At 36.5% G+C, this 15,031-nt stretch overlaps 1 protein-coding gene across 1 annotated transcript in view; it reads right to left on the bottom strand.

Moving 5' to 3' along the window:
• LOC112047582 (uncharacterized) overlaps positions 1 to 15,031 on the bottom strand; it is a 36,295-nt gene that overhangs the window by 13,979 nt on the left and 7,285 nt on the right. The window lies entirely within an intron of this gene.

Here is a 15,031-nt window from a genome sequence, read left to right as displayed (position 1 = left end):
ATCTCGGTGGCCATCGCGTCATTTGTAAACGTAATTTTTTATGGGTCAACCGGTTGTTATACAACCTGCTATATAACATTGACTATGCTAAGTGGCTTATCTTTATTCATCAACTTTCTCGTAATATTTTAACACATGTGCATAAGTTATATGTGTGTTATTTATGCGCACAGCGTAAATAATAACCGTTTGTAATAATGTAACACTATTTTGTAATAGGAACTGTATTTTTATAAGTTGCCATATTTGGATTGCTTCTGTTTTTGTTGATTAACTAGGCTAAGCGAAAGTCTGGGGGAATTTTGCGTAAATCCTTAGATAATAAAAACTTATAACAAACAAAAAGCGAACTTGCATATTGGTAATAGTTATCTATAAAATAAAACGCATGTAAATCAAACAAAAAATATTGTCGTACCCTCTTCTAGCAAACCAGTTGGAGGGAAACAGGAATATAGGTCATATTTCAAAGATATCTTTGGCGAATATATTAAAAAAAACTAGTAAGATTGAGGTACTGTAAGCAAGTTTAAGGTAGAGAAATCTTTAGTAGCTTTTCTTTAATTGATCTATTCTAGTAACAGAAGCAAGATATTATGGCATCAAGTGACACCTATGGACATAATAGTCTTAATATTTGATTTACAAGTGAAAGTTCGAGGAGATTATTGAGATGTGCTTCGATTTTCTTTGATGACATGGCGTTAAACAAGGCGAGTCTTTTGGGCTTTATTTATTCATTAGTGGAGTATATTTATTTATGCATATAGCTATATGAGTTGCACAAATCCCGCGATGATTGAAACTATTAAACGTTGTCGGTTGTAAATTTGTAAGGTACTTGTTGTTGTTGCATGCAGTTATTGAACACAACAGTGACAGTGATGCAATGCATCAATGCAACTTTTTCGGATGGAATGTTTAAAATCAGCATTCGCCGCGCGCTACATCGTAGCGAAATCGATTCGTCTTGACAATCAATTGTGACAGTTTGACAGGGTAGATCGCATAGCGCGAAATATTCGTAGTTAACATGTGAATTTTGAAAAACCTAGTCAATAGTTGGAGGAAAACAGGAACATAGGTCATATTTCAAAGTTACCTATTTGGCGAATATACCTACTTGAAAAAAAACTAGTAGGTTTCCGATAGTTTTTAACAAATCTTCAATAGCTTATCTCTTAATTGAAGTATTTTAGTATTAGAAGCAAGATATGTCAAGTGAAAGATCGTAAACGTATAAAATAAAAAAGAGTTACATTAGGTCAATCTTAGCTCGTATTAGAGTCAGCTAGGCCTTAATTGGAGAGAAAAGAGTGCTATCAAAAACGTAGCTGAGTTACTCGTAGTTTATACGCTACTTGTGTATCTACTTAAATTTCGCGATCTCTACTGGAAGGAAGATTCATCTCTTCACGCATATAATCAAATAGAACACAAATGTTAATAGTAATTGCAAGACTACGATAAAATGCATGGTGTAATGCTGCTACATCGCGATGGGCCATCCCAATAGCCCGCTATGGTACCACGATGGACCATCCTTTAACGAACGCCACTGCGTTTCGTGGCTTGTGGGGCATTCAGTGGTGGTTTTTCGGCCGCAGGTCAAAGGAAAGTGAACAAGTAATGGCGGCACGTTTTGTACATACACGGCGTAAATTTTCAGTTGAGCTAAATACATCGAATAATAAAACGCCGCTATTTCAAAATAAATACAAAACAGTTTGCCCTTCTGTTTGCTTACATTGAGGAGTATTTACAGTCAATATAGTCTTCGTCCTTACAAAAGAGAGGTCTTAAGTAGTATTTACGGTAATTTACGAGTATCATATCAGCTAAGCAAACCATTAAAGTTGTCATACTATTGTCTAGTACATATAGCACGCTAATCAGTCTCCACAGACGTGATGACGTCAATTTGTTCAAGTGTCGAGTTACTAGAGCGCGGGTAATTCATAGTTTCACATTTACGATCGTTTATTTAGATAAACTTGAGCGACTCAATTGTGTCATCTGAACATCTGCACCTTGTAGAAACACTAACTAGCATTTGTAGATTTTAATTGGCGCTTCAATATATCTCTTTGTAGGTTTCATCATCATCTGCCGATTGTAATAGCCCACTACTGGGTCAGACCTCTCTCTTTATATAGATTAGGATTAGGGGATGTGTAGCTTCGAACATGCTGCTCAAATGCGGGTTGGCTTAGGGTGTCTCTGTAAAGACTACTGTCGGATGATTGTTACTTGCTGCGGTGTAAACCAACTTCGCGAATTCCGACTGAAAATTTCTTAAAAGAAATAATAGCTCAGCGACTTACAGTCTGACCCAGAATTCGAACCAAATCCTCGTAATCTGAAGCCATAGGGACTAACCACTGAGCCAATGAGGCAGTCTTGAATGAATCTCTAATAACTAAAGATTTTATGATCTTGATCTATACTTAAATAAAGATGCAAAGTTTGTTGTGTTGTTGTGAGGATCTTTGGATCTACACTTTATGGCATCAAGTGACACCACAAAAAAAAATTATCACTACCCAAAGCCACGTTAGTTGCGACTGGCATTGGTTACAGGGGATCACGCTGAAACTATTAAATGAATTCAAATGAAACTTTCACGATTTGAACAATAAAAACAAGTCCTAGTCCAACTGGTCACTAATCTAAGAGCGTGTAGTTTGGGAATTTCCATCTGCACACACCTCTGTTACCAAGCGATACAAATATATATAGTATAAGTATAAGTTATAGTGAAGTAGGGCGTGCGTTTCGCTTTTCTTTTTCTGCTGTTGCGTTTCCTCGATTGTGCACGCGCTGGAATAATTGCACGCCGCGGTAACGTTTTATTTATTGTTTAATGAAAAGCAGATTCAGATCAAATACCTATGGACTTGCATGACACCTAAATTCACCAACAAAATTGTCTTTCGTTTTTTGAGGGAGACGAAGTAAACTCATATATCGAAAATATTTATCACCAATGAATACAGCTATATCCTGTATCCTTACAACTACACACGACTATTTTGATTCGCAATACACACATGTGTAATTTTTACACATTGTTTAGACGTTACACAGAATATTGGATTACCTGATCGATGTATTTCTGTTCCGGATGAAGAATCGATTATTTTAAGATAATGTCTTTATTACAACTGTGATCTAATTAAGTTAGAAATACTTACGAATGAAAAGTAACTTCGTCTTTTAGTAAACTGGTTGTTGTTATTTTTTAAATCATTCAACTACACAAACCGGCATTTTTAGGGAGTTATTTACACGTTGAAAACGATTGTAACAATGAAACATCGATTCTATAAAAATAATCTTATAATCATATTAAGTGCGGTGCATGCTTAAGTATTCCCTATTCTTAACGGAAGAAGAAATTTGAAATCTGCGACGAGCATTGTTTTATGCTAATACCAAACAACAATATGCCCATAAAAACAATTACAACGTAACTTTCTATAACTATTCTACAAAGATTAATTCTTACGTTTAGATTTCCATGAAGCCTCCGCATATTGAGACCATACAAACATTAATTTGCAAACATCTAAGCCTCAGCAGGGACTGGAGTCAACGCTGAGAGGTTTTGGTTCGATTTCCGTCTGCTGGACTTTTGTCGATTCAGTCTTTCCAAATAAATATATTATTAAATTATTTAAAAAAAAATATGGCAAATATTCTTTAAAAAAATGTTAGGGCTGAACTTTTCATGTAATGGTCCAAAACACAATTTAATAGCTGTATAACGTATAGTAGTTTTCTTTTGTGATTTTTACTTTGAAATAATTTACAGTTACAGAATAACTTTACAGTTTACACCCTTCCCCATAAGTTTATCAAGGAAGGAAAGTTATAGGTACACCTCCCGTTCCCACAATTCAAATTTAATTTATAATAATAATATAGAAGATGTAAATACAAATTAATGGAAAACTAAAGATGATATCTATGTTTAATTTTATAATCGTGTGATTCTGTTTCGTTAAGAAAGCAAATAACAAATAAAAAAACCATTTATTTTAGAAACCATTAACTTTCTACTACTTAATAGCTAGGTACAATTATGTACCATGTAAATATCGTTCCAATAAAGAGACATAACAAATAGCACGGCTGTGCACTGGCGTGTAATTATACGCAGCGAATGGTAATGAATCACGAAAATATCTAGTGCACCCGCATTAAACGCACAATTACGGCATCATGTACAAAATATACAATTAATATGAAGTACGTTAGTGCCGAGCCTACATATTTGAATTCAAGTACAAATAAGTATGTCAAATACCAAAATATGTGTGTAACCACCTCGTTGACCACTGGTTAGTCGCGACGTCTGATCACTGGTTCGATTCCGGGGTCCGGGGTCGGACTATGAAATATTAAGCTTTTCATTTTTCGAAATTCTCAGTGAAAATTCTCAACTCGGAGTTGGAAAGTTGGTGGTGTTATACCACCGTGTCTCGGATATCGGATAGCATGTGAAGTTCTCGGTCACAGTCATTCGTCATTCAATTATCGTTATAGAGTCACAGTCATTCAATTATCGTTATATAGTCTAACATTATCACTATGAGCCCATCAACACGCATTAGAGCAGCGTGGTAGGTCTAAGTTCCATATTATCTTCTCTCTTAGTAGAAGAAAGGTTTGGCGCTATAAAGGCCGTTAAAATAGGCGGATACTAGTAAAGTGAGAGCCGTGATAGTCCAGTGGATATGACCTCTGCCTCCGATTCCGGAGGGTGTGTGTTTGAATCACGTCCGGAGCATGCACCTCCAACTTTTAAGTTGTGTGCATTTTAAGAAATTAAATATCACGTGTCTCAAACGGTGAAGGAAAACACCGTGAGGAAACCTGCATACCAGAGAATTTTCTTAATTCTCGGCGTGTGTGAAGTCTGCCAATCCGCATTGGGCTAGCGTGGTGGACTATTGGCCTAACCCCTCTCAATCTGAGAGAAGACTCGATATCAGCAGTGAGCCGAATATGGGTTAATAATTATGATGATGATGAATAGTAAAGTGTACAGAACTGCTACACATCGTAATCGACTCATTCAAATGTGAATGAAAGTGTTAATGGTCTAACAACTGACGAACTGTCAAATCGTGTTCCTACATAGATAAGTGTGAGTAATTATAAAGTTTCAAGACTAGGAAGGTTTGTTCGTTTTGTTTAGTGCTTAAAGCTTACATTACTAGTAATATTAATATTTTATATATTTAATTACAATTCATTTTGTAGTATTACTAACGGGTAATTTCACGTTGAAAATGAAGGAAAGACCTTGAGTAAAAAGAAACAGCGTACACTGCTAACGAGTGTACTCTCCCGAGTGACGGATGGGCAGGAGAGCAGTGCGGAGCCTCTGGGGTGAATGACCTGGTGTCCGGCCACCATGAAAGTGAAATCGGCGCGTGCGCGCGGCGGCAAGTGGCGGCGAGTGACGGCGAGTAACGCCAGCTACACACGCTCATGTATATCGTCAAGTCTTTAAAGTGCTTAGGGATATGGGCAGTGAAAAAAAATCGAAATATTGTGATCGGTGTGGTATCGGTAGTTTATTTAACTGCACACACCTATAAGCGCGTTATAGAGTTAATGGTAGAGCTACTTGACCGTGTGTGGCTCGCGTAACTGCGCCGGAACTGGATGCTGCCCGCTACGGCGTGGAAACGGGGAAATCATCACTTTGTAGAAAACCGAGAATATCTAGCTTGCATTTCTGCGTGCTCTTTCCTGTATACGTAAAATATAATGTTTGCTAGATTATAAGCTTTTTAAAGGGCGATAAACCTTTTACAGGTCAGCAAATACAACATCAGCTGGTGTCAATTTGTATTAGATATGTTCATTTGTCTATAATTCATACGATAATAAACGTTATTAACTATACTGTTTCCTACGTAGTACATAGATATCTATAGTTTCAGTTTACGAGTACCTAGATACACACTCGTTTTTACATCCGTATTGCTGTTTCTAAGATTAGCTTACAGGTAAAGAGACCTACAGACTTCATTTCGTGCTTTGTTAATATTTTTATTGGCTAATTTTTTGTGTCCGGATACTTCTTTATATTGTACAAAATAAATAACAACCCTCCTGTAATCTGTAATCTCATAGGCCCATATCATGCACTTTAGACCAAAATATAGTCTAAGTCTAAATATTATGTATTAGGTTTCTAAATTTAGATTTTGGTAAAACATATAACGCCATATTGTTGAAATATTTCAACAACATAACATATTGTTTTTACGTTATAACACAAAATGAACAAGTTAGTATTTACATCATCATCATTAACAACCCATATTCGGCTCACTGCTGAGCACGAGTCTCCTCTCAGCATGACTATAAGCCAATATATGTTAGGCCAATAGTCCACCATGCTGGCCCATTGGTAGATTAGAGAATTGAGAAAATTCTCAGGTATGCAGGTTTGTTCACTATGTTTTTCCTTCACCGTTTGAGACGTGATATTTATTTTTCTCAAAATGCACACAACTGAAAGGAGGAGGTGCATGTCCAGGACCGGATTCAAACTACGCCTTCCTGAATCGGAGGCAGAGGTCATACCACTGGGCTATCACGACTCTCTACATAGTATCTACATAGTATTGACGAAATAAATTGTTTTCTACAAGTAGGCAGTTCTTGGTGATTGTATGTGACGATAATACATGACTGTGGCCACAATGCGCGCTGCATCGCGAATGTCTGCGATGTTGCAACTGCTTGCGACACCGCATACCTTGCAGCTCTGGAGCCGGCTCAGAATACTAATGTAGCGTAAGTAAACGACTTGTGCTTGGCAAAGTAGTACATTAATCGTACAATTTAAATACCAGTACAATTGTTAGTATAAGTATTTGAACATTGATTCATAATTAAGTAACTGTAATAAAAGCCTTGCCATCCAGAGTGGCAACAGCGTCAGCGTCAGCGTATTGGGTACCCGTGCCTGTGGTTGACCAATTAGATCGCGTGTATTTCTTGTAAATAGTTTTTTTTTCATTTTAAATTAATATTTTGTAAAGTATTAGTTTTTATATAATTATTATTAATGATCCGTTATAGTCTATAACTTTCTATTCTCGAAAAGAGTTAAACTTTTCAAGTTTAAATATTATATTATATTGTATAAAGTTACCTCGTGAATTTTTGGCGTGGACACCTAATATCTCATAAATTTTACGAGATATTACTAAACCAAGTATCAGTATTCTTGTCACCAGCCGACGTAGGTTTTCAATTGCAAAAAACATGGCATTCTGTGATACTCATAAATTTAAAATTGATATTGTCGCGTAGATCATCAGATATTTGTGTTGGTCGCATTTAAAAGATTGTGTAATATAGATATATCTCGATGAACATTTAATTAACTCAAAAAATACAAAAAGTTTGCTATTGTATAGGAGCTGAATAAATGTTAATGATTCGTTTTGTTCTGCCGACAGAAGGACGGCCGCCCTTTAAAGAGCAAAATGTCGGTGACTTGTATTAAACGACGATCAAAGTTTCGTGTTACAGTATCGAAAGCGAAGAAAAATAAACCTACTGCATCTTATTTTATTGGTATCTTATTATATTTTGTCTGCTGATTTTTATTTAACACACAGAGAGTTCATTTCAGAAAAAGACAAGAAGAATAAATAATGTTTACTTTATTCTGGATCTACATCTAGTAGTGCTGCATGGTTTATTTTTAAACGGTCATGCAGCAATAAGCTGAGCTGGGGCCATTTTCTGGGTTTTGCACACTTCGCAGGGTATTATCCTGACAGTGTATTGTAGATATTGTAGATGCGGGACAATATATGGAAAGGTTCCAGATATTGAGGTTAATAATCTTGCACACATTGCAATATTTTACATTCCAAAATATTAAAAACACTAGGAGTGATTTTGTCAGTAATCTTCTGAAGATTTACTCATTCTGAATACTTACATCTATTGTTTGTAGACTTGTTTTCGGTAAATTATTCAAGCTACATAAGCTTTGACAATAGTTTCTTTATGTAAGTTATATACTAAAAAAACATATTTCAATATCATGGTAAAGTAGAGTAGAATTCATTTTCTTTTGGTTGCTATGTAACTTGAGACTTCGGTGAACTTTTAACGTAAGTCGTCGACATTTAGCCCTTTAGATGGCATGTCTTTCAGTCGGTAGAATAAAAGAAATCGTTAATTCAGTTCCAATACAAGTTACAGAAATAGACTGAGAAGGTTGATATCAATTAGTAGGTTAAACTTTGAGAAGATTTAACTAATTAAAGCTCGTAATATATTTAAAATAATTTAAATTGAAGTAAGTATATAAGTAAAATTATGGCTTCATTAGTTACTTACATTTGAAATATTCTTACACAAATTAAAAAAAAATATAAATAATAAACCTGAACTGCTGAGGTGTTTGTTTACAGTCCAGCGGTAGTTAACGAAACGAGCGAGTTAGGTCTTGTTCGTATGTATTCTGTGGTTAAGTGTCAAATCGTCTATAACAAAGTAAGTGCGATGCCAATCTTCACACAAAATCAGTTATCAATCGATGGACGTTCACTGACTGAACATAAGGACTAAATCTATTGTACTGCGAAGATAATACATAATCAACACAAACAAGGCAACGCCTTTCTTGTAAGTGTAACATTGGCCGAGCGCAGACGCTGCGCTGGCCCGAGTTGCGTAAGTTCCCATTTGGAAGCCTTGTATGATAGACATGTGTATGTATGGGTGTTTCCACACAGACCTTGGCCTCATACCGCGATGCTATGACTTATGAGTAACTGTCACTTCTGTGTTTGGGAGTCTACAGTCCATTGTGGTACTTATTGTTGTTATATTCTATTTTTAGAAGGTTAGATTTTGGTTGAAATAGTTATAAACTAAGGGCTATAGCTTGGCAACTTCGTTCGTAACACTCCCGATGTGGCGCGCGGGGCGAGGGGCATGTAGCGATGAATGAAACACCCACGACTGACGCACGTCACTTACCGCCCGATTTCACACCCGCGCAGTCTTACCGCCCGTTGCCCGCATATCATGGGAGTGTTATCAACGAATCTTTTTGTGAAGGTTGGAATTGTAATCTATTTTCAGAAGGATTGGCTTTGGTTGAAGTAGTAATGGAGTAAGCCTTCAAACCCTCTTTTTATAAAAGGTTGAAAATAAGTATGGTAGCTGATTATGGAGTTTAAAGTGTGGTGAATTAGAAAGGTAATAGGTTTGAAGGGTCAACCGTATTACCGAGTATTTTTTTAAATATTTTAAATGGCAAATTATGAGGAATCATTTTCCCAGTCAGCAGTCATTTAACTTTGCAGCAGCCATTCGCAAAACATAGTAGTAGATTAAACTTTAAGTGTCTTTAAAGTTTGCTACGAAGCTATCGTCAACACTCAGAAACATGTTTGTACGTAACTATGTGCTGGCTAAATGGCTGACACTCCTTGCATTTACACATACACAGTTTTAGCGTTCCGGTACGATGCCGTGTAGAAACCGAAAGGGGTGTGGATTTTCATCCACCTCCTAACAATTTAGCTCGCTTCCATCTTAGACTGCATCATCACTTACCATCAGGTGAGATTGTAGTCAAGGGCTAACTTGTAGGAATAAAAAGTTAGTGAATCCAAAGAAACCTTCTTGAAATTGTAGAGTGTAGCGTTCTTAGAGACTGAGCTCTACAAATATTTCTGCAAAGCAAAAACGCAGCTTTTCAAGTCATACTAAAATGCATTACGATGTGTTTCTAACATATCTTGCGCAGTGTTACCAACACCAGGTGAACCATCTACTACTACTTACAAAAATGAATAAATGGCGAAGGTAGGACAAAAATAAACGTAATCAGAAAAAATAAGGTTAAGTAATGTGAGCGAATATAAAATCAACATAACCGCAGTTGATTATAAAGTTAAGTCGTTACTATAATTATTTAATTATTATGCATACAAATATAAAATGTTCTTACTAATTTTGCATTACGTAGTAGTATTATGTAACGTCCGATTCTGTACGAATTGCTCTAATTAATTAGTTTTATCATTGTGGTTTCCGCCCTTGACTAATTAATAATAATAATAATTAATCCGAGTTTAGAAATGCTACAATTACGACCGAAGTGATGCGTGTAGGTACTGAGGCCGGTTTACATTGAACCAGTTCCTCACTCTAATTGCGAGTAACAAACCATGTCCTGGTTATATCATCAAGATCGAAAAAAAATCAAGTTTTACTGGACAAGTAGATAGAGTTTTAATGCAGAATATTTAAGGTAGTCAGACTTTGCATTTTTACATAGTTTATAATGTGCAGCCAGTTTAATATAACAGTATGCAGTGTTAGTTGACTCCTATTTGGTAACTGACATCAATCATCATCAAGGACATTTAGAGGATTGCATAGAGCCGCTGGAATGCAGCAAGGTCGAGACCTTGGTGTTTGGAAGTCATTATCTACAGGAAGTCTATGTCCATCAACAAAATTCATGTATTGTAAAGATCTACAAGTCTTTTGCTTTAAAAATCCACTATATTAAATTTAGAATCGTGTTACTAAGCGAAACATGAATTGTGATCCATGTATGTATAAACAGTGATTGTATAGTTTCACTTATTCTCATTGTACTAAAATTCAATTACAAGATGTGACCTGAATAAAGAAACACGGCATGTACACACACACATGATACATGGCACAGTACGGCATGTAGAAAACCGAGCTTCATTTTAATACCTTCTTTGAACGCCTTAACATTTTATACTAACACTTTTCACTGTCCTAAAAAACTTCATTTAAATAATGAAAACTTCACTAATATGGACTTTTTCAAATAATCGCCACATACAAATACACACATACATACGGATCGAATACAGAACCTCCTTTATTAAAATAGCTCAAGTACTCTTAGACTAACTTCTCTAATACAACCTTCAAGCTCTGCCAGTAACTGTCGCGGTGTAGGTCCGCAGTCCGGTGAGCCGGTGACGCAACGCTTTCACCCGAGCATCGCCACGATAACTGCCGATCGGCCTTTCTTGTTACATTCGACAGTCATTGCGTAACTTCCGATTGTAACTTCGCTCGCAATCGTCATCGACATTGAGGTTACTCGCTGCGGTTTTTACGCTATCAAGATTGAATTCCAGGCCGCGTTGCCTCTCGTCTATCATAATCTGCTCATCTTTTCGATTAATTAATATTTTTATCTGGTTTTGTATTAAGAATTAATTAATTTATAATGGGTACTTACGAAATTGTTGCTTATAGGTAGGTACTTAAGTGGATTAATAACGTGGTGAATCTTGCATTTTAGATAATGTTTTTTTTAACAAAAATTAAATTATACTTTAACGTTACATGTGTATTAAACACAAACTTATAAGACAGTATCTTAAATTAATTAGTAAACTTGTATCAAAGTATAATTACAAAATTACAAAAGCTTATTTCGTCAGTAAAGGCTGTCAGCTCCAGGTTACGAACTCTGGGTCTAAGCTAACGTAAATACGGACTGTAAAAATCTATTTGTTATAAAAATCACTGCAAACTCATCACTCTAAACTAAGGTCATCTCCGCAAATTAACCTGCTATTAAATTAAAAAATCTAAGGTCCTAGCATAGTGGTAGATGATAATAGACTTTTATTTTGCTAAAATAACAATTACTTACGTATAAAAATAACCTAAAATTATACCCAAAATTGAATCAATGTTGATTTATCAAACGTATAAAAAATCCGAATAGGTACAACGTACAAGTTCATTTTGAATAAATCCGAGAAGTGCATTATCTATTAAATTAATACATTCGTGTTAAATTTTATTTACGGAAAACAGTGTATAGCTCGTGCGGATTAACTTGACACCTGGCTCGAATGATGTTTGCACTGTGTTTGAATGGATGTTTTAGGTAGCCAGGTGTCAAGCTAATGCGCACGGGTTGTAATAAATTAGTTAATGTTAGATTTACTTGTGTGCAATGTGGTGGTTAAACCGATACTGCCGGGCTAGCATGGGCAAGGGATAAAATTTTTATCCACCCATTATATCCACTGACTAAGGATATAAATCCACCCGTCATAGCATGACCACAAGGGAAAGACAAATTAATCCCCGATTGACATTACGCGTGGAGATCTTTTCCTCGACTATGGCATATGGAGTGGATAAAATGATATACTTTGGGACTTTTGACATTTAAACGCGATAAATTTATCCCTGTGAAGTTGATGTGGGGATAAAACTTTACTTAAAAAAACAATTATGTCTCGCATGTTTTGGTCTTTAACAATTGCTTCGCAATATGGGGTAGGGTAGGGGTAGGGTAGCGGTAGGGTAGGGGTGGGGTAGGGGTGGGGTAGGGGTGGGGGTGGTGTAGGGGTAGGGTAGGGGGGTGGGGGGTGGGGGGGAGGGTTGGTGTAGGGGGGAGGGGGGAGGGGGGTAGTGGTGGGGGTGGGGGCGGGGGGGTGGGGAAGGGTTGGTGTAGGGGTGGGGAGGGGGGAGGGGGGTACGGGGGGAGGGGTGTTGGGGGTGTTGGGGGAGGGGGAGGGGGGGTTAGGGGCGGGGTAGGGGTGGGGTAGGGTTGGGGTAGGGGGGGTAGGGGTGGGGTAGGGTAGGGGTAGGGTAGGGCAGGGGTAGGGTAGGGGTAGGGCAGGGGTAGGGTAGGGGTAGGGTAGGGGTAGGGCAGGGTTAGAGGTAAAGAAGGGTAGAGTAGGGATAGAGAACAAGTGCACTTATGTCAAAACGAAGCTTGACTGGGTCCGCTAGTATGATAGATACTATAGATACCTACTACAAACCACCGCAAAAAACAATCACCAAACAAAACAATGCCAACAGAAAACAGATAAATAATATGCACAAAAAAACCAAATATTATCAAATTTACGTTTATTTCGGACTATTAATATACCTAATGCCAATTTATAAGATATATACAAATGGGTTGACAAGTCTTTCCCTCCGTTTATCCACCGGGAATATTATATCCACCGACGTGCCCATGCGCGGTGAGTGGATAAAACGAGTGTGGGGGATAAACGTTTTATCCTCTCCCCGTGGATAAATTTCTCCCTTGCCCGTGCTAGCCCTGCTGGTGTGTTTTACGATCGCGTGCCATAGTTCGATATAAAATATGACGTGCGGCTCTAACTGACTGTATCTCGATACGCAGATATAATAACTTGTTATTTACGCGTAAACTGTTTCCGATATACGCTCGTGCCTCACGTGCTGAAGCCATAAGCGGGAGGTTGCGTGAGGCGCGTGACGGTGGTAGGTAATAACTAGCTAATAGACATAGTTACTTGATAGGTATTTATGTAAAATACAATTTAAAGCATTTACCTGCGTAGCGTATGATGTAACATTCCTAGTTGTTTCCCTCTGGGCATGGGATTTTAACCGACTACGGCAATGAATAGAAAGGGTGAGTATGTGTTATTTATTTAATTTAATTTATTATTTTACAAAATACATATTTAAATTAAGCCTAACCATGATGCAACACAATCGTTAGCGGGTAGTAAAATGAACAGTATAATTTATTGTGTGAGTGTACCACTGCTGCGACGCTACACAAGCTGTCCCAAAAAGTATCTCTTCAATTTCCGCCTATCCACGTTCGTAAATATAGTCGTATCGAGATACATATTAAAAGATTTTTGACCGAATTTTGTAGATCGATAAAAATCGTTAGAACAACAAATTCCAGCTTTCGCTTACCAAACCCATTTTTGAAGTGTTCGCAGATGGCTAGGTGTGTTTGTTCTAGCGGATGCCCGCGACTATGTCTGCGTGAATTTAGAATTCTTACACCGGAGGATTTATTTTCCTTGGAGGGTGAATTTTGGAAAGACCTACGTTATAATATCAATCTGAGTTTAAAATTTCAGTGCATTCCAATCCGTGGCTGAGATGTGTGTTGAAAGATTATTCGACAACTGTTTATATATTTCTATTGTAAAAAAAATATATGTATACAGACTTGTTCGTTTATTATTTGTTCGTTGTTCCCACACAAGTTACTGCCAAACGGTTAATTAGGTAATTACTGTCAGAGATTTATTGATTGTGAACACCTTAGAAAACCTTTGTTACGCCTTTTAAATGTTTATTTGAGAAGAGTAAGTCGAGAATCTAACAAAGGCGAAAATCCTGGCATGAAGTAGGTATATTTCAATGAGGCATTTTTCTCTACAGGTTTGAAAAAATCCGCTGTTCCGTATCTGGCTTGACTCTAATTTTTAGGGTTCCGTAGTCCACAAAGGAACCCATATATCGTTTCATCATGTTCTTCTTATTATTTTTTCTTATTATTATTATATTCATGCTAGATGAATATGTACATTACATATTCATCTAGCATGAATATGTACATTAGAAATGTGAACAAATTCGTATAATAAAATCTTGAAAAACATCATTTTTTTGGTACCTCCCCTACATGTAAAATGGAGACGATTTTTTTTTAAATAATTTTTAATATTCAATTCTATAGTTCTTTACAATTGAACATTACGGACAATTATTCAATTAAGTAAATAGAATATTTTATAACAATAACAAAATATCCAACAGCTCTGCGAGAAAACATTCATCTAGAACTTAAGCTGCTTTTATGGAAGATTTTTGTAATATCCATTTATATTTGTTATGTCAACAATTCATTTAAATTTATATAAAAATTAAGTCTAAATAAACTCCATTTCATGCGAGCTTGATAGGATTTATTCGATAAATTACGTTAATTCTTTTAGCAAGTTTTAGCAAGATGTAATGTATGTAAGATACGCTTATGACGAGCCATTGGCTAAGAATAAAAATTGCGTAATACGATAAAAATTAAATAAAATGGCCCAAGACAAAGGCACGCAATTATCGAACTAATTAAAAAGCTCAATTCACTTTTGCTTCTCAAAATGACTTTCTCACAAGAATAAAAGTCAAATAATAATTAGACAAAAGAAAGTAAAATGATAGTTTTGAG

This window comes from Bicyclus anynana, chromosome 16 (genome assembly GCF_947172395.1).
Source record: "Bicyclus anynana chromosome 16, ilBicAnyn1.1, whole genome shotgun sequence".
NCBI classification, from domain to species: Eukaryota; Metazoa; Arthropoda; class Insecta; order Lepidoptera; family Nymphalidae; genus Bicyclus; species Bicyclus anynana.
Note: the sequence above shows the minus strand (reverse complement) of the source record. Positions and strands in the feature narration are given on the sequence as shown.